Genomic DNA, 24824 nt, shown 5'->3' with positions numbered 1-24824 from the left:
TAAAATAAATTAGAGCCAGTAATATGTTTTACTCAATCGACATTTAACTTTCAAATGTGGTAATTTTGGAAACTGATGAGCCTTTAAAGTTGAGCCATGTGGAAGCTTTAGAAAGTGTAAATGCTGATGCTTTAAAGCTGAAGGTGTTTAATTGAATTTTAATATTTAATTATGGAAAATGCCTAGGAATGTTTAAGCTAGGAATCTTCCTATTGAAAATTTGGAATTATCCATGGACTTTTGAACCAGTGGCACAGAGTCGCAGCTACTGACTCAACTCGTAACAATTTAAAAGTGCCACCTCAGGATTGCCTGCTGCTTACTCCTGCAAGTAAAGTTGATTTTATTTCTGGACTGAATGAAGGGTCTAAACACTTTTTTTTGGGGACAGGAGAACGCTGAGAAAGACTGGAACACTGACCCTCCTGACTTTGAGGAGCCACCTCTATTAATGAGTAATACACCTGCAGGAAGCATCCTTGCTAACTATAGGCCTCAACCTCAAGTGGATGATGCCATGGGAAGTCACCTTGAGCCTGTGGCTTATGAAGATGAACACAACATTTGGGATAGTCACGTTTTTCCTTGTGTGGGCATTGTCCAGCTACAGGATGGAAATTTGGTGATGTATCAGAGTCCATACAATACTTGATTATTTTGTAGAACTGTTTGTAAAATCTGTGCTCTCATGATGGTTGAGTTAATCCAGTCAGTCTAATCAAGAACCACACCCATCCCAAACCCCATAAAGTCTACGTGAGTTAGCTAATACCTGTCCCTTCACTGGTCAGAACAAGTAATGGGCTCAGCGTTGTTGGGTTCAAGAAGACCAAATCTTCAGGATTGTATGCCTGAGCACTGTCCAGTGATGCCTGTATTAAAAATGCACATTTGAGGGCAGAAGCAGGCTGGGTGTGATTTTTCTTTTTATTTTACCTATTAAAATAGGGGGGGGGGGGTGCAAGGGGCAGATGAGAAATAAGATGGCGGGGGGGTGGGGAAAAAGGCAGGCTAGCTACAAATATTGTATTCATGTTAGTTACCTGATTTTTATATCCTTTTTAAGATGTAGAATGTCTTGATACTTATAGTAATCTATGTTCTAATGCTGCTATTTTGTTCCTAATTTAAAGTTTGTGTTGAATGTTAACTTTTGGAAGTTATTGACGGACTCCTGTGATCTTGGGTGGAGGCAAGAGCCTCTTTGGGGGATTGGGTGAAGAATGCACCTGCCCAGTTGGTTGGGCATATGCCAGATGACCTTGGCTTCTTTAGTTCCACGTTCCTACAGTCAAGTCACTATAACCTGTTTTTTGTTTGGTATATCTGCCCCAAACTCCCACCACAAACTTTAATCGAAATCATTATGACAGCAATGATTGGTGGGGAGGATGAGTGGGGGAGAAATAAAATGTCCCACAACAGTGAGGGGCAATGGCGAAAGAGATTGTACGCAACTAAACCCAGTGCGAATGATCTTGGCTATATCAGTACTCAACTATGTGAGGTAACAGCAGCTATAAGAAATGGCATCAGAAATTTCTTAAAGTTTAGAATTATATTTTTTTGTGGAGGGAGAGGAGGGGGTTGCGGTCAAAGTTCTGTGGTTTCTAGGAAGATAACATAGTTTCAAACGATCCTCTTCTGTGCTGTTCCCAGAGTACATGTTTCTCATTCTTGCTCAGATGACACATTTGCATATACAGGACCCTCATCTCTTGTTGGTTAGACCACACTTGGAGCACTGCATACAGTTCTGGTCGCCATATTATAAAAAGGATATAGAGGCACTGGAGAGGGTGCAGGGAAGATTTACAAGGCTAATACCAGAAATGCGAGGGTATACATATCAGGAAAGGATGAACAGGCTGGGGGTCTCTCCTCCTGAAAATAGAAGGCTGAGGGGTGACCTAATAAAGATCTTTAAAATGATGAAAGGTTTCGATAGTGGATCCAGAAAGAATGTTTCCATTTGTGGGGACGAGCATAACTAGAGGCCAATATAAGATAGTCACTAAGAAATCCAATAGGGAATTTAGAAGAAACTTCTTTACCCAAAGAGTGGTGAGAATGTGGAACTCGCTACCACAGAGAATGGTTGAAGCAAATAGTATAGATATATTTAAGGGGAGGCTAGACATGCATATGAGGGAGAAGGGAATAGGGAGTTAGGCTGATAGATTTAGAAGAGGAAAGACTGGAGGAGGCTCGAGTGGAGCATAAACACCGGCATGGACTGGTTGGGCCGAATGCTATATATTCTATGACTGTAGCAGAGGTACCTGCCTCCCTTCAGTAAAGTAAGGGTAAAATGTTAGTGGTTCAAAGTACTTTTTAATATTTTCTGCCATGGAGAGACGGGCGGAGTGAAGAAACCTCATCGCTGCCTGAGGACTGGGAGAAATTTAGAATTCAGCAGAGGAGGACTAAGGGTTTAATTAGGAGGGGGAAAATAGAGTATGAGCGCAAGCTTGCAGGGAACATAAAAACTGACTGCAAAAGCTTCTATAGATATGTGAAGAGAAAAAGATTAGTGAAGACTAATGTAGGTCCCTTGCAGTCCGAATCAGGTGAATTCATAATGGGGAACAAGGAAATGGCAGACCAATTGAACAAATACTTTGGTTCTGTCTTCACTAAGGAAGACACGAATAACCTCCTGAAAATACTAGGGGACCGAGGGTCTAGCAAGAAGGGGGAACTGAGGGAAATCCTTATTAGTCAGGAAATGGTGTAGGGGAAATTGATGGGATTGAAGGCCGATAAATCCCCAGGGCCTGATAGTCTGCATCCCAGAGTACTTAAGGAAGTGGCCCTAGAAATAGTAGATGCATTGGTGGTCATTTTCCAACATTCCATGGACTCTAGATCAGTTCCTATGAATTGGAGGGTAGCTAATGTAACCCCACTTTTTTAAAAAAGGAGGGAGAGAGAATACAGGGAATTATCGACTGGTTAGCTTGACATCGGTAGTGGGGAAAATGCTGGAATCAATTATTAAAGATGTAATAGCAGCGCATTTGGAAAGCAGCGACTGGATCGGTCCAAGTCAGCATGGATTTATCATGCTTGACAAATCTTCTAGAATTTTTTGAGGATGTAACAAGTAGAGTGGACAAGGGAGAACCAGTGGATGTGGTGTATTTGGACTTTCAAAATGCTTTTGACAAGGTCCCACACGAGATTGGTGTGCAAAATTAAAGCACATGGTATTGAGGGTAATGTACTGACGTGGATAGAGAACTGGTTGGCAGACAGGAAGCAAAGAGTGGGAATAAACTTGTCCTTTTCAGAGTGGCAGGCAGTGACTAGTGGGGTACCGCAGGGTTCAGTGCTGGGAACCCAGCTATTTACAATATACATTTAATTCCTTCGTCTAAATCATTAATATAATATATCCAAGTTTGCAGATGATACTAAGCTGGGTGGCAGTGTGAGCTCTGAGGAGGATACTAAGAGGCTGCAGGGTGACTTGGACAGGTTAGGTGAGTGGTCAAATGCATGGCAGATACAGTATAATGTGGATAAATGTGAGGTTACTGGTGGCAAAAACAGGAAGGCAGATTATTATCTGAATGGTGACGATTAGTAAAAAGGGAGGCGCAATGAGATCTGGGAGTCATGGTACATCAGTCATTGAAAAAAGGCATGCAGGTACAGCAGGCAGTAAAGAAAGCAAATGGCATGTTGGCCTTCATAGCGCGAGGACCGCATTGCGGCACTGGAGCTGCGGGTGGATTCACTCTGGAGCATCCACGATGCTGAGAATGAAGTGAATAGCACGTTTAGTGAGTTGATCTTACCGCAGGTAAAGGATACAGCCAGATAGGGAATGGGTGACCAACAGGAAGAGCAGTGCAAGGAAGGTAGTCCCCTGCGGTCACCCCCCTGCAAAACAGATACACCATTTTGGGCACTGTTTGATGGGGGTGGGGGGGGGGGAGGAGAGGGAATGGCTTACCAGGAGAGGGCTGCAGCAGCCACATTCATGGCACTGTGGGTGGCTCTGCTGCACAGGAGGGCAGGAAAAAGAGTGGGAGAGCTATAGCGATAGGGGATTCAATTTGTAAGCAGAATAGATAGCCGTTTCTGTGGCCGCAACCAAGACTCCAGGATGGTATGTTGCCTCCCTGGTGCAAGGGTCAAGGATGTCTCGGAGCGGGTGCAGGGCATTCTGAAAAGGGAGGGTAAACAGCCAGTTGTTGTAGTGCATATAGGTACCAACGGGATGAGGTCCGACAAGACAAATTTAGGGAGCTAGAAGCTAAATTTAAAAAGTAGGACCTAAAAAATCTCAGGATTGCTACCAGTGCCATGTGCTAGTCAGAGTAGGAATCGCAGGATAGCTCAGATGAATACGTGGCTTGAGGAGTGGTGCAGAAGGGAGGGATTCAAATTTCTGGGACATTGGAACCGGTTCTGGGGGAGATAGGACCAGCACAAACCGGATGGTCTGCACCTGGGCAGGACCGGAACCAATGTCCTAGGGGGAGTGTTTGCTAGTGCTGTAGGGAAGGAGTTAAACTAATATGACCGGGGGATGGGAACCTATGCAGGGAGACAGGTGGAAGTAGAATGGGGGCAGAAGCAAAAGATAGAAAGAAGAAAAGTAAAAGTGGAGGACAGAGAAACCCAAGGCAAAAAGGGCCACATTGCCCTTTAGAATTTTGCTGTAAAGTGTGTTCAAAAGACCAGCCTGAAGGCTCTGTGCCTCAATGCAAGGAGTATTCGGAATAAGGTGGACGAATTAACTGCGCAGATAACAGTTAACGGGTATGATGTAATTGGCATCACTGAGACATGGCTCCAGGGTGACCAAGACTGGGAACTCAATATTCAGGGGTATTCAACATTCAGGAAGGACAGACAGAAAGGAAAAGAAGGCAGGGTGGCATTGCTGGTTAAAGAGGAAATTAATGCAATAGTAAGAAAGGACATTAGCTTGGATGATGTGGAATCGGTATGGGTGGAGCTATGGAATACCAAGGGGCAGAAAACACTAGTGGGAGTTGTGTACAGACCACTAAACAGTAGTAGTAAGGTTGGGGACAGCATCAAACAAGAAATTAGGGATGCATGCAATAAAGGTATAGCAGTTATCATGGGTGACTTTAATCTACATATTGATTGGGCTAACCTAACTGGTAGCAATGCGGTGGAGGAGGATTTCCTGGAGTGTATTAGGGATGGTTTTTTAGACCAATATGTCAAGGAACCAACCAGGGAGCTGGCCATCCTAGGCTGGGTGTTGTGTAATGAGAAAGGACTAATTAGCAATCTTGTGTGAGATCCCTTGGGGAAGAGTGACCATAACATGGTAGAATTCTTTATTAGGATGGAGAGTGACAGTTAATTCAGAAACTAGGGTCCTGAACTTAAGGAAAGGTAACTTCGATGATTTGAGGTGTGAATTGGCTAGAATAGACTGGCAAATGATACTTAAAGGGTTGACGGTGGATAGGCAATGGCAAACATTTAAAGATCACATGGATGAACTTCCCCAATTGTATATCCCTGTCTGGAGTAAAAATAAAACGGGAAAGGTGGCTCAATCGTGTCAAACGAGGGAAATTAAGGATAGTGTTAAATCCAAGGAAGAGGCATATAAATTGGCCAGAAAAAGCAGCAAACCTGAGGACTAGGAGAAATTTAGAATTCAGCAGAGGAGGACAAAAGGGTTTAATTAAGAGGGGGGGAAATAGAGTATAAGAAGAAGCTTGCCGGGAACATAAAAACGGGCTGCAAAAGCTTCTATAGATATGTGAAGAGAAAAAGATTAGTGAAGACAAACGTCGGTCCCTTGCAGTCGGATTCAGGTGAATTTATAATGGGGAACAAAGAAATGGCAGACCAATTGATTAAATACTTTGATTTTGTCTTCACGAAGGAAATCACAAACTTCCGGAAGTACTAGGGGACCGAGGGGCTAGTGAGAAGGAGGAACTGAAGGATATCCTTATTAGGCGGGAAATTGATGGGATTGAAGGCCGATAAATCCCCAGGGCCTGGTAGTCTGCATCCCAGAGTATTTAAGGAAGTGGTCCTAGAAATAGTGGATGCATTGGTGATCATTTTCCAGCAGTCTACTGACTCTGGATCAGTTCCAATGGACTGGAGGGTAGCTAATGTAACTTTTTAAAAAAGGAGGGAGGGAGAAAGCGGGTAATTATAGACCGGTTAGCCTGACATCATTGGTGGGGAAAATTTTGGAATCAATTAATGATGAAATAGCAACGCATTTGGAAAGCAGTGACCGGATTGGTCCAAGTCAGCATGGATTTATGAAGGGGAAATCATGCTTGACAAATCTTCTGGAATTTTTTAAGGATGTAACTAGTAGAGTGGACAAGGGAGAACCAGTGGATGTGGTGTATTTGGACTTTCAAAAGGCTTTTGACAAGGTCCCACACGAGATTGGTGTGCAAAATCAAAGCACATTGTATTGGGGGTAATATACTGACGTGGATAGAGAAGTGGTTGGCAGACAGGAAGCAAAGAGTCGGGATAAATGGGTCCTTTTCAGAATGGCAGGCAGTGACTAGTGGAGTGCTGCAGGGCTCAGTGCTGGGACCCCAGCTCTTTACAATATACATCAATGATTTGGATGAAGGCATTGAGTGTAATATCTCCAAGTTTGCAGATGACACTAAACTGGATGGCAGTGTGAGCTGTGAGGGGGACGCTAAGAGGCTGCAGGGTGACTTGGACAGGTTAGGTGAGTGGGCAAATGCATGGCAGATGCAGTATAATGTGGATAAATGTGAGGTTATCCACTTTGGGGGCAAAAACGCAAAGAAAGAATATTATCTGAATGGTGGCAGATTAGGAAAAGGGGAGGTGCAACGAGACCTGGGTGTCTTGGTACATCAGTCATTGAAAGTTGGCATGCAGGTACAGCAGGTGGTAAAGAAGGCAAATGATATGTTGGCGTTCATAGCTAGGGGATTTGAGTATAGGAGCAGGGAGGTCTTACTGCAGTTGTACAGGGCCTTGGTGAGGCCTCACCTGGAATATTATGTGCAGTTTTGGTCTCCTAATCTGAGGAAGGACGTTCTTGCTATTGAGGGAGTGCAGCGAAGATTCACCAGAGTGATTCCCGGGATGGCTGGACTGTCATGGGGAGAGACTGGATCAACTGGGCCTTTATACATTGGAGTTGAGAAGGATGAGAGGGGATCTCATAGAAACATACAAGATTCTGATGGGACGAGACAGGTTAGATGCGGGTAGATTGTTCCTGATGTTGGAAGTCCAGAACCAGGGGACACAGTCTTGGGATAAGGGATAGGCCATTTAGGACTGAGATGAGGAGACACATCTTCACTGAGTTGTTAACCTATGGAATTTCCTGCCACAGAGAGTTGTTGATGCCAGTTCATTGGACATATTTAAGAGGGGAGTTAGATATGGCCCTTATGGCTAAGGGGATCAAGGGGTATGGAGAAACATAGAAACATAGAAACTAAGTGCAGGAGTAGGCCATTCGGCCCTTCTAGCCTGCACCACCATTCAATGAGTTCATGGCTGAACATGCAACTTCAGTACCCCATTCCTGCTTTCTCACCATACCCCTTGATTCCCCTAGTAGTAAGGACTTCATCTAACTCCTTTTTGAATATATTTAGTGAATTGGCCTCAACAACTTTCTGTGGTAGAGAATTCCACAGGTTCACCATTCTCTGGGTGAGAGAAAGCAGGAAAGGGGTACTGAGGGAATGATCAGCCATGATCATATTGAATGGCGGTGAAGGGTCGAATGGCCTGCTCCTGCACCTATTTTCTATGTTTCTATGTTTCAATGGCTGTTAGAGAGCAGCCCATTAAGTGAAAAAGGCCAACGACTTTGAACTGTCTGCATTCTCCTGGAGCAAAGCAACTCTGTATTCCATTGATTTACAGGCTTTGCATTGAGCGACATTCTTCAATAATGCCATGTATCAGAGCAGCAAGGGAGACCTAATATGTAGGCAAATTGCTATGAAGTCAAAAAACCATAGGGTAGTAATAGTAGGGGATTTTAACTATCCAAATATTGATTGGGACAAATTTTGTGTGAAGGGTATACAGAGTGCAGAATTCTTGAAATGCATTCGAGAAATTTTTTAGTCAGTATGTATCAAGCCCAACACGAGAGGGGGCGGTCTTGGATTTAGTTTTGGGGAATGAAGCTGAGCAGGTTGAAGGGATATTAGTGGGAGAGCACTTGGGTGCCAGTGACCATAATTCAGTCAGATTCAAATTGGTTATGGATAAGGACAAGAATAGGACTGTTAGATCTCTTAATTTCCAATGAAATATGAACTCCGATGGTAGTTTTAACTTTTTAATCTTGGCAGAGAGCAACAAACTGCTGGTTGATTGTCAGTTTCTTTGTCTTACTGAAACCACATGGTCAAAATGGCTGTATTTATGCCTGGATCAATTTACAGAAAAGAACTCTCCTTCTTTGACCTTATTGGCTCACTACCCAAGGGTCCTAAAATGTCAAGTTGATCGATGGCTTAATGCAACATGCTACCACTCACGTAGCATCTCTGACTTGTCTGTGAATTTTCACAGCCTGTCTAAATGCAGCCTGTTTAAATTCTCTATCAATCCCCCCTTTGATTCTTTCACAAACTGAATCATAAAACTTCAGGTATCACTGGTTAAACATTCTACAAAATAATTTCATACATGTTAATAGAGTTTCCTTCTGAAATTTGTTGTTGTGTTTCGCCACATGTCCGGACTAGTAGCTTCCACACAAATTTACACCAACCCGAGTTCCATCGTGGCCACAATGGAAGTCTGGTTTTAGTAGGTTAATTAACCTTATTCCAATTTAATCCAAATCAATATCTTAATTCAACCAGTAAACCACCTTTCCTTAAGCATAACATACCCCTGTGCCACGTACAGATGGTCTTCTGGGACCTGCAAGGTGTGTCTCCTGCGGGACAGCAGCTACAGCCGCCTGGTCGCAACAACATTTAATCAACATAAACAAACAATATAAAAGTAAAAGGTATTTACATGTAATTCCCTTGCTACCCTACTATTTCCCTTTGGTGCAGAGGGTCAGCTGGTAAGAAGTAGGCCTATGCCTATAATACCTACAATCAATAATACAGTAAATTTATACATTTTCGCAAAAAGTAATTGTCCTTATTAGATTTCAGCTTCAGTTACGGGTGCTCATTTAACGTGTGAAGCGTGGATCCAGGCTTTCTTTCCTTGGACTTTAACAGCTGCCTGGGTGGTCAAGAACACTTGATAAGGTCCCTCCCACTTGGCACCCAAAGGTTCTTTATGCAACTTTTTCACATACACCCAGACTCCCGGGATGATGTCGTGTCCTCCTTCGGGTGGATTACCCCAAGCTGCCGATACCTGTCGGGAAACAGAACTAATAGCATTGGTTAAGTTCTGACAGTATGATAACAAAGTGTCACTCATTAAGTGAACATCAGCTTTCCGTAAATCGATAGTTCCTGGCAGCGACATGGGTCTTCCTGTTATAATTTCAAATGGACTTAGACCTGTAGTTCTGTTCGGGGTTGCCCTAATGCTACATAGCACTATTGGTAGTGCCTGGGGCCATGGTGTTCCTTCTTGGTGATATTTGGCAAACCGTTGTTTCAGAGTTCAATTCATTCACTCTACTTGTCCTGATGATTGTGGATGATAAGGACAGTGTAAATCCCACGTAATGTTCAGTAACCTACAGACTTCTTGGCAGACAGCACCTGTGAAGTATGTTCCCTGATCTGAGTCAATGCTACTCGGGACTCCCCATCGGGGAATGTAATCCTTACACAAGACCTTTGCAGTGTGATTGGCTGTGTCTCTTTTAGTTGGGACAGCTTCTACCCATCTAGAGAATCTGTTGACCATGACAAGAATGTTAGTGTATCCTTGGCATGGAGGGAGAGATATGTAATCAACCTGCAGATGCTGGAATGGTCCGACAGGGGCAGGGGGCCTCAGTTGGGGCATTACCGTGATGGGTCCAGAGTTATTGTTCTGGCAGACCACACAGCGGTCTGTTACCAGCTGGGCATGTTTTTTAAATCCCCGACCCCACCAGCTTTTCTGGAACCGTGCCGTCATCTGTTGTGAGGCCAAGTGTCCCCACGAGTGGATCTGTTGGGCTAAAAAAAGGCATAAGCTCTTGTGGTGCGACTGGCTTGTTGGTAACTCTGTCTCCAGACACCATCTTCGCATAGCTTAATTCCTGCCTCAATCCATGTCCATTTTTCCTCTCTGGAGCACTCGCCTTGCATTGTTTGAAGGTCTCGTGTCAGAGTCCTGAGTGCTTTCAATCTGCACATCTGTGTTGGTTCCTCTGGGGGAGCGCCCTGTGAGGTGACATCTTTAGCTGCCTGGTCGGCTAGGGCATTTCCCTGTGCTCCTGTGGTATTTTCCTTGGTATGGGCCTTACACTTCAGGATGGACACTTCCTGAGGTAATTGTATGGCCTCCAGTAAGTCTCGGACGACTTTTCCATTTCGGATAGGTGTACCAGCAGCAGTGAGGAATCCTCTTTTCCGCCATAACATACCAAAGTCGTGAACGACTCCAAAAGCATAACGCGAATCTGTGTAGACATTAGCTGTCTGTCCTTCTGCTATTCGACATGCTTCTGACAGGGCCCGTAACTCGGCCTGTTGTGCTGACGTTCCTGAGGGTAAACGTCCTTTTGCCACTACCTCATATAAGGTTGTAACTGCCCATCCTGCTTTTCTGGTACCATTGTCAACAAAGGAGGAACCATCTGTAAACAGGATGAGGTCTGGGTTGTGCAGAGGCTCCTCTGCTGCTAAGGTTGCTTCTTCTGTTTCTTTTAAAATCTCCACGCAGTCATGCTCGTCACATTCTCCCCCCTCTTGCTCCCTCGATTCTGACATCGGGAGCATAGTTGCGGGATTAACCGGGCTGGCCCGGACGACATGGAGATTAGGAGCTTCCAAAACTGCTGTTCAGCGGGTCCATCTTGCTGCTGTCACCTGAGACATTCTATTCATAGACAGCAAAGTGTGTATGGTGTGGGGACACTTGACAATCCGCTTTTGGTCGAGGACTAGACCCGCAGTGATCATTACCGCTCGACATGTAGCTTCCATGGCCCTTGGGCAACTTCCCCATCCGAGGGCTACCGCATCCAGTTTTGCCGAATAATAGCCAATAGGTCTTTGCCGATCCCCATGTTCTTGTGTCAGTATAGCTTGTTATATATCCTCCTTTCTCATGAACAAACAGGGTAAAAGGCTTACCACTGTCGGGGATTCCCAGAGCCGGTGCCGAACTCGGGAAGGCCTCTTGCTGTTCTTTAGTGAGGGTGATGGCTTCTTTAGAGGCACGTTTCCCCTTTAAAATATCATTCAGTGGCTGAGCAAGCTGTGTGAAGGAGGCAATCCAATTTCTGTTAGTTACACAATCCCAAAAAAGACCTTAGTTCCTGAATAGTGGTGGTTTTTTTAGCAGCCTGAATGGCTGCAGTTCTATCCTGGGTAAGTTCTCTCTTTCCTTGTGAAATCTTTTGTCCCAGGTATACAACCTCTTGGGATATTTGTGCTTTGTCGATACTGGCTTTATGTCCTTTCAGCCGAAGGTGATCCAGCAAAGCTCGTAAATCTTGTTCATGCCGTTCTTCCGTGTTTGAAGCTAGCAGGATATCGTCTACATATTGGATGATTGTGGATGACAGGGGAGGTAATTCTCGCAAATGGCTTTGTAAAGCCATGTGGAATACCGTAGGGCTGTTGTGGAAACCCTGCGGTATCCGGGTCCAAGTATACTGTTGTCCTTGAACAGTGAAAGCAAACCACTGTCGAACCTCCGGTGCCAGAGGCACCGACCAAAATCCGTTGGCCATATCTATAACCGAGAAATATTTATGTTCTGGTTTGAGGGCATTAAAAATGGTGGAGGGATCTGCGACCAAAGGAGCTTTTTGATCAATACACTGGTTAGCTTTCCTATAATCGACAGTCAAACGCCAAGTCTCATTAGATTTCTGTACCGGCCACACGGGGCTATTGGAGGAGCTATGCGTTTCAATAAGCACCCCTTGTTTCTCCAATTGCTGAAAAACCGGTAAGATTCCCGCGATGGCAGTTGGACTGATGGGATACTGTTTAGTGCATGGAGGCTTGGTCCCTGTAAATGACACAGGCTCCATCTGGAGTAGGCCACAATCGTTCTTATCTTTAGCCCATATCGGGTGTTCCTTCAATTCTTCTTTCTTCAAAGTTCTAATTGACCATGTCACCCGACCATCCTCGAAATGCAACGATGAATCTATTTGGATTAGAACGTCCATTCCCAACAGGGGTTGATCTACTGGGCCTATCCAGACCGGCGTGGTTAGTTCATGTGGACCCAGCCCTATAAGTACCGGTGTTGTCCTTTTAATTTCCATTTTATGGCCTCCAATGGCAAAAAGTCTCCATATTGTAGGGGTAAGCATATTAATTCTGCCCCTGTGTCTAAAAGACAGTCCACATCCTTATCGCCCACCCTCAGTTATATATAGCCCAACTCCCCTTTGTTGTATTAGTGCGAGGAGGGGGGCCAGGGTGGGCTCTAATTGTTTTTTGCTATCCCAAGTAATTCCTTCTGTTGTTGTATTGTCAGTCGCTTAAATGCTTCTATGAGGTCGTTATCTTGTGACAAGCCTGGCTTGTTGGCTGAATTGTATCCCTGGCTGCGTCCTCTTCCCCAGTCACGACCTTGCTGTTTTGCCCTGCACGTCGGCCCAGTGACCTTCTTTCCCACAATAACGACATTTTCCAGGTAATTTTCCTAATGACTGTTTATCAGAATCCTGGGATTTCCATCCCATAGCCTGTACAGCTCGGACTTTAGCTCCCATATCCCGATCTAATTGGTTACATCGATCCACCAATGCTGCAAAGGTAGTTCCTCTACCTTCCCAGTCCGGTAACACTACCTTAAGCATTTTGGACAGTTCTGGCTTTAGATCTGCCACGAAAGCTGCTTTTAGGGGTCCAAACGCTTGTTCATCCATTTCCTCATCCGTATTATTCATACCCGAATGTTCTAGCCACGTGATTCTAAACCGCTCGTCATACTCCAGGACCTCCTCTGTTCCTTTCTGTTGGTAAGCTGCAATTTTTCCCCAGTCTGTCTTAGCTGGACTGAAGGCTTGCAGCCAGTGTTTAATCGCCTCCCATCCTGCGTCTAATTCTTGCTCATTCTGCCCCAAAGCTTCATCTACCTTGTCGTGCAATTTTCTTCCCTGTGCTTTTGGCACCATTATGGTCAAAATTTGCACTCCGTCCCAGGGATGAAGTTGATATATATTTCTTAAGCGGTCCAATTGGTCCCACGTTTTTACTCCCCCTTTCTTTGGATTTGGCAATTCCTTGGACCATTTATCAATTTTCTCTGGGTCTGCTGGAGCATGAACTAAGTATTCTGCATACACCCTTCTCTTTGTTTTTTTGGTTCCGCCCTCATCCGCAGTCTCTTCTGATTTGACTACAACTCGTCTTTTTTTAAACGGGGCAAAGCGCACCCCTAATTCTTCATCATCCTCCGACACTGTATTGTCGGCGGATTCAGAAACCGTATCTATTCTTCGGGTTTGCGCTTTTAATTTATCCAAACATGGGTACCCTGGGAATTGATCAATACATTTTCCTTTTCCTATTACTGTCTCTTAACCTAATGATTTTTTCCATTCTTTAATTTCACCTTTAAGATCTTTAACTTCCGCTTCCAGCTTTTCAAGTTCAAGCTTTTTCTGTCGCAGCTGTGCACAAACAGCTTGCAATTGATCCTTTGTACTGTCAGTTCTCGATCATGTTGGGAACGCATTATAATTTCATTCCGGTTTCGAATCTGGCCCATAACCGCTAGGGACCATCTAGTTCACTCTTTATTTTTCATATGGGTCGTTTTTCCCCAGACCCTTTTAATCTCGTCCAAGGACCATTGTCCTTTGGAGGTTCCGTACTTTTGTTCGATCTTAATACAGGTTTTAGATAAGTTGAATTGTTGCTCTATGTATTCTTTCAACTGTTCGAGAATTAAATCTAGCGAAACTTCAGGTGGTGCCTGCCCACCCTTAACAGTTGTAGGCAATTCTTTGCTCTTATCTCCTGCTGCCATTATACTGAGTTCTTTACTGGGGTCTCGAGTCGTAGGCTTGCTAGCTGATCAATAGGTCGGTGATTAATTAACTAACACACCGCCGAAGTTTAGACGTCTATGGGACCTCGAGCCGACTACCAACCGGAGGGTTCCCAAACCGGAGGCTTTCGGAATCGCGTAGAAGGAGAGGCGAATTTAGACTTTTGACCGAGGACTTTTTAAAAAAAAAGAGGAGCCCTTACCTCAATATGTAGGTCCGATGTCCAAAATTCAGTTTATTTCCTCAGCGATCCTGTTCGCAGCGCCAAAATTGTTAGATCTCTTAATTTCCAATGAAATACGAACTCCGATGGTAGTTTTAACTTTTTAATCTTGGCAGAGAGCAACAAACTGCTGGCTGATTGCCAGTTTCTTTGTCTTACTGAAACCACATGGTCAAAATGGTTGTATTTATGCCTGGATCAATTTACAGAAAAGAACTCGCTGCCTTTGACCTTATTGACTCACTACCCAAGGGTCCTAAAAGGTCAAGTTGATTGATGGCTTAATGCAACATGCTACTACTCACGTAGCATCTCTGACTTGTCTATGAATTTTCACAGCCTGTTTAAATGCAGCCTGTTTGAATTCTCTATCAGACTGGAATAAAAGTTCCGAATTGGGGAAAAGCTAATTTTGCTAAGTTAAGGAGTGATTTGGCCATGGTGGACTGGAATCAGCTACTTGTGGGTAAATCAGTGTCGGAACAGTGGGAGGCATTTAAGGAAGAGATCCGGAAGGCTAAGGCCAAACATGTGTCCTTAAAGAAAAAGGCTGGGAAAAATAATACGAGAGCCCTTTGGATGTCTAGGGACTTATAGGGGAGGATTAAGAAAAAAAGGGACGCTTATGTCATATATCAATGGCTAAATACTATAGAATCTTTGGAGGAATATAGAAAGTTTAAGAGGCAAATTTTAAAAAGGATATTAGGAATGGTAAGAGAGAGCACGAGAAATTCTTGGCCAGTAAAATTAAGGAAAACCCAATGATGTTTGTTAAATATCTTGAGTGAAAGGGTAGGGCCTATTGGAGACCATGAGGGTAATCTTTGTGTGGAGGAGGAAGATGTTGGTAGGGTTCTTAACAAATACTTTGTATCTGTTTTCACAAAGGAAAGGGGCAATGCAGAAACTGCTATCAAGGAGGAGTGTGATATTCTGGATGAAATAAATCTGGTGATAGAGGAATTATTAAACGGTTTAGCAGCTTTGAAAGTAACTAAGTCCTCCAGCCTGGATGAAATGCATCGCAGGCTGTTGAGCAAAGTTAAAAGAGGAAATAGCAGAGGCCTTGACCATCATTTTTCATTCTCTTTGGATCTGGGCATGGTGCTGGAGGATTGGAGGACTGCTAATGTAGTACCCTTGTTTAAGAAATGAGAAAGGGATGGTCCAAGTAATTACAGGCCTGTCAGCCTAACCTCAGTTGTGGGAAAATTATTGGAATAAATCCTGAAAGACCGGATAAATCTGCAGTTGGAAAGGCAAGGATTAATTAGGGACAGTCAGCACGGATTTGTTAAGGGAAGATAGTGTCTGACTAACCTGATTTAATTTTTTGAGGAGATAACCAAAAGGGTTGATGAGGGTAGTGTGTACGATGTACTATATATGGACTTTAGCAAAGCTTTTGATAAGGTCCTACATGGTAAACTGGTCATGCAGGTTATAGCCCATGGGATACAGGGCAAAGTGTCAAGTTGAATCCAAAATTGGCTTGGAGGTAGGAAGCAAAGGGTAATGGTTGATGGATGTTTTTGTGACTGGAAGGATGTTTCCAGTGAGGTTCCACAGGGCTCCGTACTGGGACCCTTGCTTTTTGTGGTATATATCAACGATTTAGATTTGAATATAGGGAGTCTGATTAAGAAGTTTGCAGACGACACCAAAATTGGCTGTGCAGTTAATAATGAAGAGGAACGTCATGGGCTGCAGGAGGATATCAATCTACTGGCCAGGTGGGCAGAGCAGTGGCAAATGGAATTTAATTCAGAGAAGTGTGAGGTGATGCACTTTGGGAAGGCTAATAAGGAAAGGGCATACATATTAAGTGGTAGGCCACTTAATAGTGTAGATGAACAAAGGGACCTTGGAGTGCTTGTCCACAGATCCCTGAAAGTAGCAGGCTAGGTGGATAAGGTGGTGAAGAAGGCATACGGAATGCTTGCCTTTATTGGCTGAGGCGGAGAATATAAGAGCAGGGAGGTTATGATTAAATTGTATAATAGTTTGGTTAGGCCACAGCTGGAGTATTGCGTGCAGTTCTGGTCACCGTATTATAGGAAGGACGTGATTGCACTAGAGAGGGTGCAGAGGAGATTTACTAGGATACTACCAGGAATGGAGAATCTTAGTTATGAGGACAGATTGGATAGGCTGGATTTGTTCTGATTGGAACAGAGGAGGTTGAGAGGAGACCTCAAGGTGAACAAAATATTGAGGGGCCTGGACATAGTGGATAGTAAGGGACTATTTCCATTGGTGGAGGGGTCTATAACGAGGGGGCATAGTTTTAAGGTGGTTGGTGGAAGGTTTAGAGGGGATTTGAGGGGGGACTTCTTTACGCAGGGGGTTGTCGGGATCTGGAACTCGCTGCCTGGAAGAGTGATGGATGCAGAAACCCTCACCACTTTTAAGAGATGGTTGGATGGGCACTTAAAGTGTCGTAACCTGCAGGATTACGGGCCTAGAGCTGGTAATTGGGATTAGACTGGATGACCTTTTGTTGCACGGAGCAGATATAATGGTAAGTACTGCAGGGAATAGAATACAGCCAGGGTGATCTCCTGGACGAGTTTCAATCACCTGGATGAGTTGGAGAGGAATGTTCCCAGATTTTTTTCTCCCTAAATTGGCCTGGGTTTTTATCTGGTTTTTGCCTCTCCCAGGAGATCACCTGGCTCCGGTTGGGGTGGAGTATAGAATGTTTTAATATAAGGGGTGTCGCAGATTGGTTGGGCTGGGTGCTCTTTGCCGTTCCGTCATTGTTCATGGGTATATATGTAACCTTTAGGGCTGCTGACCAAGTGCCATGCGGCTCTTTGTCAGCTGGCGCGGACACGATGGGCTGAAATGGCATCCTTGTGCGCTGTAAATTTCTATGTTTCTAACCTGCAGGTCTGAAAACTAACGCACTCTGCCCCGCTCATTAGTATTGAAAGAATTGCTGAGAAAAAGATCTTTCTCTGCTGGTTCCCCTGCCCCCCCCCCCACCTCATTTAACCCTTCACTTGTATGTTCTAGACTTGCCTCTTTGATCATGGATGAAAATAATCAAAATGAAAATTTTACAAACCGCACATGCAGTACTGTGCAGAGTTCTGATCTCCATAATTTAAAAAGGATATGGAGGCACAAGGATATAGGAATGCTGCCCCTTCATTCATAAGGAATTCAGGAGAAACCTCCTTTGCCCAGAGAGTGGTCAGAATGTGGAACTCGCTCGTGTGGTGTATAAGTACCAACATAGACCAGTTTGGCCGAATGGCCTGCTTCTGTACTACACATTCTGGAGAAGATGCAAAAAAGGTTTACAAGAAGATACCAGAACTGAGATTATACCTATCAGGAAAGCCTGATCAGACTGGGCCTCTTTTGTTTTTCTCTCAAAAAGAGAAGGCTGAGGTTTTTAAAATTATGAAGGGGCTTGATAGAGTAGACGTAAAAAAATATTTCCATTAATGGGGAATCCAAAACTCGAGCTCCTAAAATAAAGGATAGTCACTAATAGAATTAGATGGATACGGCACAGAGGGAAGTAATTCTGCCCATCGTGCCTCTTCCGGCTCTCTGCCCTATCCCCATAGCCCAGCAAATGGTTCCCCTTCATTCATCAGGAATTCTAGAGAAACGTCTTTCCTCTGAGTGGTTAGAATGTCGAATTCACTCCCACATGGAGTAGTTGAGGAAAATAGCACATGTGCATTTCAGGGGAAGCTAGGTAAACATATGAGGGAGAAAGGAATAGAAGAGTATGCTAATAGGGTTTAGATATAGTAGGGTGGGACGAGGCTTGTGTGGAGCATAAACACTATTTGGGCTGAATGGCTTGGTTCTGTGTTGTACATTCTATGTAGTAATGGTGCAGTACAGTGCATAGCCAAAATATCTTGCGCATAAGAAAATAAGAAATAGGAGCAGGAGTAGACCATACGGCCCCTCGAGCCTGCTCTGCCACTTAATACGATCTTGGCTAATCCGATCATGGACTCGGGTCCACTTTCCTGCCCTCTCCTCATAACCCCTTAGCATTTAAGAAACTGTCTATTTCTGTCTTAAATTTATTCAATGTCCCAGCTTCCACAGCTCTCTGAGGCAGCGAATTCCACAGGTCCACAACCCTCAGAAGAAATTTCTCCCCATCTCAGTCTTAAATGGACGACCCCTTATTCTAAGATTATGCCCCCTAGTTCTAGTCTTCCCCCTTCAGTGGAAACATTCTCTGTATCCACCTTGTCAAGCCCCCTCATAATCTTATACCTTTTGATAAGATCACCTCTCATTCATCTGAATTCCAATGAGTAGAGGCCCAACCTACTCAACCTTTCCTCATAAGTCAAACCCCTCATTCCCAGAATCAACCAAGTGAACCTTCTCTGAACTGCCTCCAAAGCAAGTATGCCTGTATATCCTTTCGTAAACATGGAAAACAAAACTGCACACAGTATTCCAGGTGTGGCCGCACCAATACCCTGTATAACTGTAGCAAGACTTCCCTGCTTTTATACTTCATTCCCTTTGCAATAAAGGCCAAGGTTCCATTGGCCTTCCTGATCATGTGCTGTAGCTGCATACTATCCTTTTGTGTTTCATGCACAAGTAACCCCAGGTCCCGCAGTACTGTAGCACTTGGCAAACTTTCTCCAGTTAAATAATAACTTGCTTTTTGATTTTTCTGCCAAAGTGCATGACCTCACTTTCAAATGTTATACTCCATCTGCCAAATTTTTGCCCACTCACTTAGCCTGTCTATGTCCTTTTTGCAGATTTTTATTTTGTGTCCTCCTCACTCATTGCTTTTCCTCCCATCTTTGTATCATCAGCAAACTTGGCTACATTACACTTGGTCCCTTCATCCAAGTCATTAATGTAGATTATAAATAGTTGGGGTCCCAGCACTGATCCCTGCGGCATCCCACTAGTTACTAATTGCCAACCCGAGAATGAACCATTTATCCTGACTCTCTCTTTTCGTTAGCCAATCCTCTATCCATAACACAAGAAATAGGAGCAGGAGTAGGCCATACCTTGCCTCGAGCCTTCTCCGCCATTCAATAAGATCATGGTGATCCGATCATGGAGTCCGGTCCACTCCTTTATGCGCCCCCTTCCCCTGCATATATCCATGCTAATATATTACCCCCAACCCCATGAACTTTTATCTTGTGCAGTAACCTTTTGTGTGGCACCTTGTCAAATGCCTTCTGGATTGTAAATACACCACATCCACTGGTTCCCCTTTATCCACCCTGTTCGTTATATCCTCAAAGAATGGTAGCAAATTTTTCAAACGTGACTTCCCCTTCATAAATCCATGCTGACTCTGCCTGACTGAATTATGCTTTTCCAAATGTCCTGCTACTGCTTCTTTAATAATGGACTCCAACCTTTTCCCAATCACAGATGTTAGGCTAACTGGTCTATAGTTTCCTGCTTTTTATCTGCCTCCTTTTTTTTTTTAAATAGGGGCATTGCATTTGCAGTTTTCCAACCTACTGGGACCTCTCCAGAATCCAGGGAATTGTGGTAAATTACAACCAGTGCATCCACTATCCCTGCTGCTACTTCTCTAGACCCTAGGATGCAAGCCATTAGGTCCAGGGAATTTATCTGCCTTTAGTCCCATTACCTTACTGAGTACCACCTCCTTAGTGATTGTGTTAAATTCCTCTCCACCCACCCTCCCTCCCCCCCCCCCCCCCTCCTGCCCATAGCCCCTTGACTATCCACTGTTGGATATTGTTAGTGTCCTCTACTGTAAAGACTGATGCAAAATATTTGTTCAGTTTCTGCCATCTCCATGTTCCCCATTACTAATTCCCTGGTCTCGTCCTCTAAGGGACCCACATTTACTTTAGCCACTCTTTTTTTTTTTTTCCTTTTATATATCTAATAGAAACTCTTGCTATCTGTTTTTATATTTTGTGCTAATTTACTTTCATAGTCTATCTTCCCTTTCTTAATCATTTTTTTTAGTCATTCTTGTCCTCCCACTAGTTTTGGCCACTTTGTATGCCCTTGTTTTTAATTGGATACTGTCCTCTATTTCTTTAGTTAGCCACGGATGGCCATCTTTTCTCTTATACCCTTTCCTCCTCACTGGAATATATTTTTCTTGAGTTGTGAAATATCTCCTTTTTAAATGTACACCACTGTTCATCAACTGTCCTACACTTTACTCTCTTTTCCCAGTCCACTTTACCCAACTCTGCCCTCATACATTCATAGTCTCCCTTATTTAAGCTTAGTACGCTGGTTAGAGATCCAACTTTCTCACCCGCCATCTGAATTTGAAATTCACTCATTCCAAGGGGATCCTTTATTAGGATCCTTTACATTGTTTATTAATCATGTTTCAATACACAGGACAAGATCTAAGATAGCCTGCACCCTGATTGGTTCTGTTACATGCTGCTCAAGGAACCCATCCCTTATGCACTCTATGAACTCTTCCTCCAGTCTACCCTGATCAATATGGAGGTTAAAATCACCCATGATTATTGCTGTACCCTTTTTACAAGCCCCCAGCACTTCCTAGTTTATGCTCTGACCAACAGAGTTGCTTCTGATAGGGGGCCTATAGACTATGCCCACCAGTGACTCTTTCCCCTTATTATTCCTTACCTCCACCCAAACTGTTTCAACATCCTGATCATTTGAGCTAATATCGTTTCTCACTATTGCAGTGATTCCAACCTTTATCAACAGAGCTACCCCACCTCCTTTTCCCTTTCTGTCTGTCCTTCCGGATTGTCAAATACCCCTGAATATTTAATTCCCAGTCTTGGTCACCTTGCAACCACGTCTCTGTAATGGCTATCGGATTATACCCATTTGCGCCGTCAACTCGTCTATTTTGTTACAAATGCTATTTGGTAATGCTTAATTCAGTGATGTAGCTTATCCTAAATTTGGCCTGTTTCAATTTCAGATATTCCAAGCAAATGAGAGCTCCTGTTCCAATGTAGCAGTTAGGGTGACTCTGGAATAGTGCAAGGTAAGCAGTTACCAATTCCATCAGTTCACCACAAGCTCCATTAGGCAATTGAACAGAAAATTACTGGTGCTCTAATCCTACTCACATCAGAATGTTAGATGGAGACTGAACCTGAGTGACCGAGCCTGTCACCTCTGGTTTCAATTACTCTGTCAGTTTCCTCCGGTTTAAATCTTTTATGAAATGAGTTTAGTCTCTATCCATTTCCTAGTCTCCATAAGCTGAGGTTCGCAGCAGTCACTCAATACAAGGCAACAGGATGGCTTTGTGTACACAGCAGGGGATTGTGAGAATTGGTTTCGAGACCCATTGTTGGGAAGGTTAGAAAATTATTGCTCTGGATCAAGCTGTTAGACTGGACTTGAGTGCTTGGAGTTCACCAGCACCAATATCCTGAATTATCAGTACTATCCACTTTGAACAAAACTGAAAAGTGCTTGCCAAATAGTTTTTTTTGAAGGTGTAACCAGCAGTGTATTTAAGAGGGAACCAGTGAATGTGAGATATTTGGATTCTCAGAAGGCATTCGATAAGGTGCCACACAAGAGGTTGTTGCACAAGATTAGGGCTCGTGAGATTGGGGATAATATATTGGCATGGAACTAGGATTGGTTAAAGGACCGAAAACATAGTAGGATAAACAAGTCATTTTCAGGATGGCAGTGTGTAACTAATGACATGCCACCAGGATCAGTGCTTAGGCCTCAACTACTTACAATCTATATCAATGACTTGGATCAGGGGATGGAATGTAATTTACCAAGTTTGCTGATGATACAAAGCTAGTTGGGAAAGTAAGCAGTAAGAGGGTGTAAAGAGGCTGCAATGGGATATAAACGGGTTAAATGATTGGGCAAAAAGGTGGCAGATGGAATATAATGCAGGAAATGTGAAATTATCCACTTTCATAGGAAGAATGGAAAAGCAGATTACTTTTTAAAAAGGTGAGAGACTATTAAATGTTGGGATTCGGAGGGACTTGGGTGTCCTTGTACACAAATCACAAAGGTACAGCATGAAATTAGGAAGGCAAATAGTATGTTGGCCTTTATTGCAAGGGGAATTGGAGTACAAGTGTAAGGAAGTCTTGCTACAATTGTACAGGGCTTTGGTGAGACCACACCTAGAGTACAATTTTGGTCTCCTCACCCAAGGAAGGATATATTTGCCTTCGAGTGCATGCAACGAAGGTTCACTGGATTGATTCCTGGAATGGGAGGATTGTCCTATGATGAGAGATTGAGTAGACTAGGCCTACATTCTCTGGAATTTAGAGGTCATCTCATTGAAAGTTATAAAATTCTTAGAGGGCTTGACAGGGTAGATTCTGGGAGCTTGTTCCCCCTGGCTGGAGGAGTCTGGAACTAGGGGTCATAGTCTAAGTATAAGAGGTCACTCATTTAGAACTGAGATGAGAAATGTCTTCACTCGGAGGGTTGTGAATCTTTGGAATTCTCTACCCCAGAGGGCTGTGGCTGCTCAGTCGTTGAGTACTTTCAAGACTAAGATTGATAGAATCTTGGGCACTAAGGGAATCCAGGAATAGGGTGGGAAAGTGGAGTTAATGTAGGAGTTCAGCCACTAATTCATTGAATGGCGGAGCAGGCTTGAGGGGCCATGAGGCCTATTCCTCCTATTTCTTGTGTTGTGTTCTTAACATTTGTTGACATACAGCTGTTTAGACAAATCCTAATTTCATGAATTGTTATAAAAAAATGTATTGTGTGTATTTTTTGTTAATCCTGGTTATTGACTGATCCGTTATTCCTGGTACAAATGTACCGATATGTTCATGAGTACTAATTTGTTGAGCACAAGTACAAATACAGACTGCACTCGTAGGTGAACACTTTTGTATTTTAGCACTTTATTTCTGGTCTAATATGCCTTTGGAATAATGTGTGGTTAGCCAGTATATCGACCTCTTCGAAGGGAAGAAAATCAAATGTATTTATCGTTCAACCTAATTACTACATTACAACTTTGCTCAATATTTGTTTGTACGTAAGCATTGACTGTTCAGTAGTCCTAATGGGGCATTCACCCGTGTGCAATCGATTTCTAATAAATGGGACATTTTGTATCACAAGCAGAGAATCCAGGACCACTTGCACTATTGCCCTGGGGGGAAAACCTGTGGAATCTTATGGCTTTAGCATTCTTTCTGATGAACGAGACTCTATTTAATTGAGCTGAATCATACTGTCCAATTGGAGCTGGTCTGAATCCATAATATATACCAAAGCAACACCTGTTTAGACTACAGTCTGGGTGTTCACAATGTTCACTTCAACTGATCAGTCTGCTTGTAATCCTTCCAAAGGATAAGAAGGTCTTTAGGATACAACACAGGAGAAATTTTCTTTTTATTAAAAAAACAAATCCAAATGATCTCTCACTCTCCAGCTTAAGTTTCTATAAACCCTGTCCATTAGTGATTCTATACAGTGAGAAGTCTAGGTTTAATATTTGTGACTGTAGCGTTTGGCCAAGAAGACCTCCCCTCGAGGGGATCATAATGTAACAGGCTGCCACTTAAATAGATCTGGAGTGGCCCATATCTAACTTGTTTCTAATGTGAATTTTGTTCCAGATGCTATGATCACAGGGCATAATACTCAAAGAAGTGTCTGGATTAACTGGAATGTATTGGGAAAAGATGGATGTATAACATTGCTTACAACTGGTTCAAAAGACTGAATTGTAATCTTTAGATGCTCCTGTGAAAAATTAAAATTGAGCATTGACTCTTGAATTTTGTAGTACTTGATCATTTGGTTGACTCTTGTAAATCATACTTGATCAGAGAACTGTGATTGTTGAAGCATTTTGTCTCCTTTCTCTAAGGATTTCTTGTTCAAGCCACTGTGTTGTAATATGATAAACCAGGAGGTTCTAGCTTTGCTCACTTTACTGAACTACTTGGTATTGGTGGCCCTGCTAATGCAAGGGAAATCATTGAACAAAATCATCATCATAGGCAGTCCCTCAAAACGAGGATGACTTGCTTCCATGCCAAAAAGGGATGAGTTCACAGGTGTTTCAATGAAGGACCTAAAATTCCAGATCCCAAACTACATCTTGAAGGGTGGAAGATGCCTGTGCATGGATTTTTTTTTAACGTGTGGTGGCTGTTGCACATCAGCCCACCACACTGGCTTGACAGAGCTAAGTCTTGCTCCAGTGGCAAGGATTACCGAAGACAACTGGCTGGATAGCTCTTGGTTGGCCGGCGCGTACACGATGGGCCGAAATGGCCGTCTTCCGTGCTGTAAATTTCTATGATTCTACCTCTGTCATATTGGCTTCATCTATCAGTGCAGCCCTTGGCATCCCTACCTGATGGAGGACAGTAACCACCCGATCCTATGGGTGACTAGGAAAACTGATGCAGAGCTGAGCCATTACTGAAGCAGATTCAATAGTAAAATTGAAAAGAGAACTGGATAAATACTTGAAGGGGAAAA

At 43.5% G+C, this 24824-nt stretch overlaps 1 long non-coding RNA gene across 1 annotated transcript; it reads left to right on the top strand.

Annotated features, from left to right (window-relative positions):
* The first annotated feature begins 492 nt into the window (after positions 1-492).
* On the top strand, positions 493-24019 carry LOC139234784 (uncharacterized). The gene is made up of 3 exons (XR_011588345.1): positions 493-622; positions 21292-21357; positions 23951-24019. It is a non-coding gene; the product is annotated as an uncharacterized lncRNA (long non-coding RNA).
* Positions 24020-24824: the final 805 nt, after the last annotated feature.

Source organism: Pristiophorus japonicus, chromosome 22 (genome assembly GCF_044704955.1).
Source record: "Pristiophorus japonicus isolate sPriJap1 chromosome 22, sPriJap1.hap1, whole genome shotgun sequence".
Lineage (NCBI taxonomy): Eukaryota > Metazoa > Chordata > Chondrichthyes > Pristiophoridae > Pristiophorus > Pristiophorus japonicus.
The sequence above is the reverse complement of the archived record's forward strand: the minus strand, read 5'-3'. Positions and strand labels throughout refer to the sequence as shown.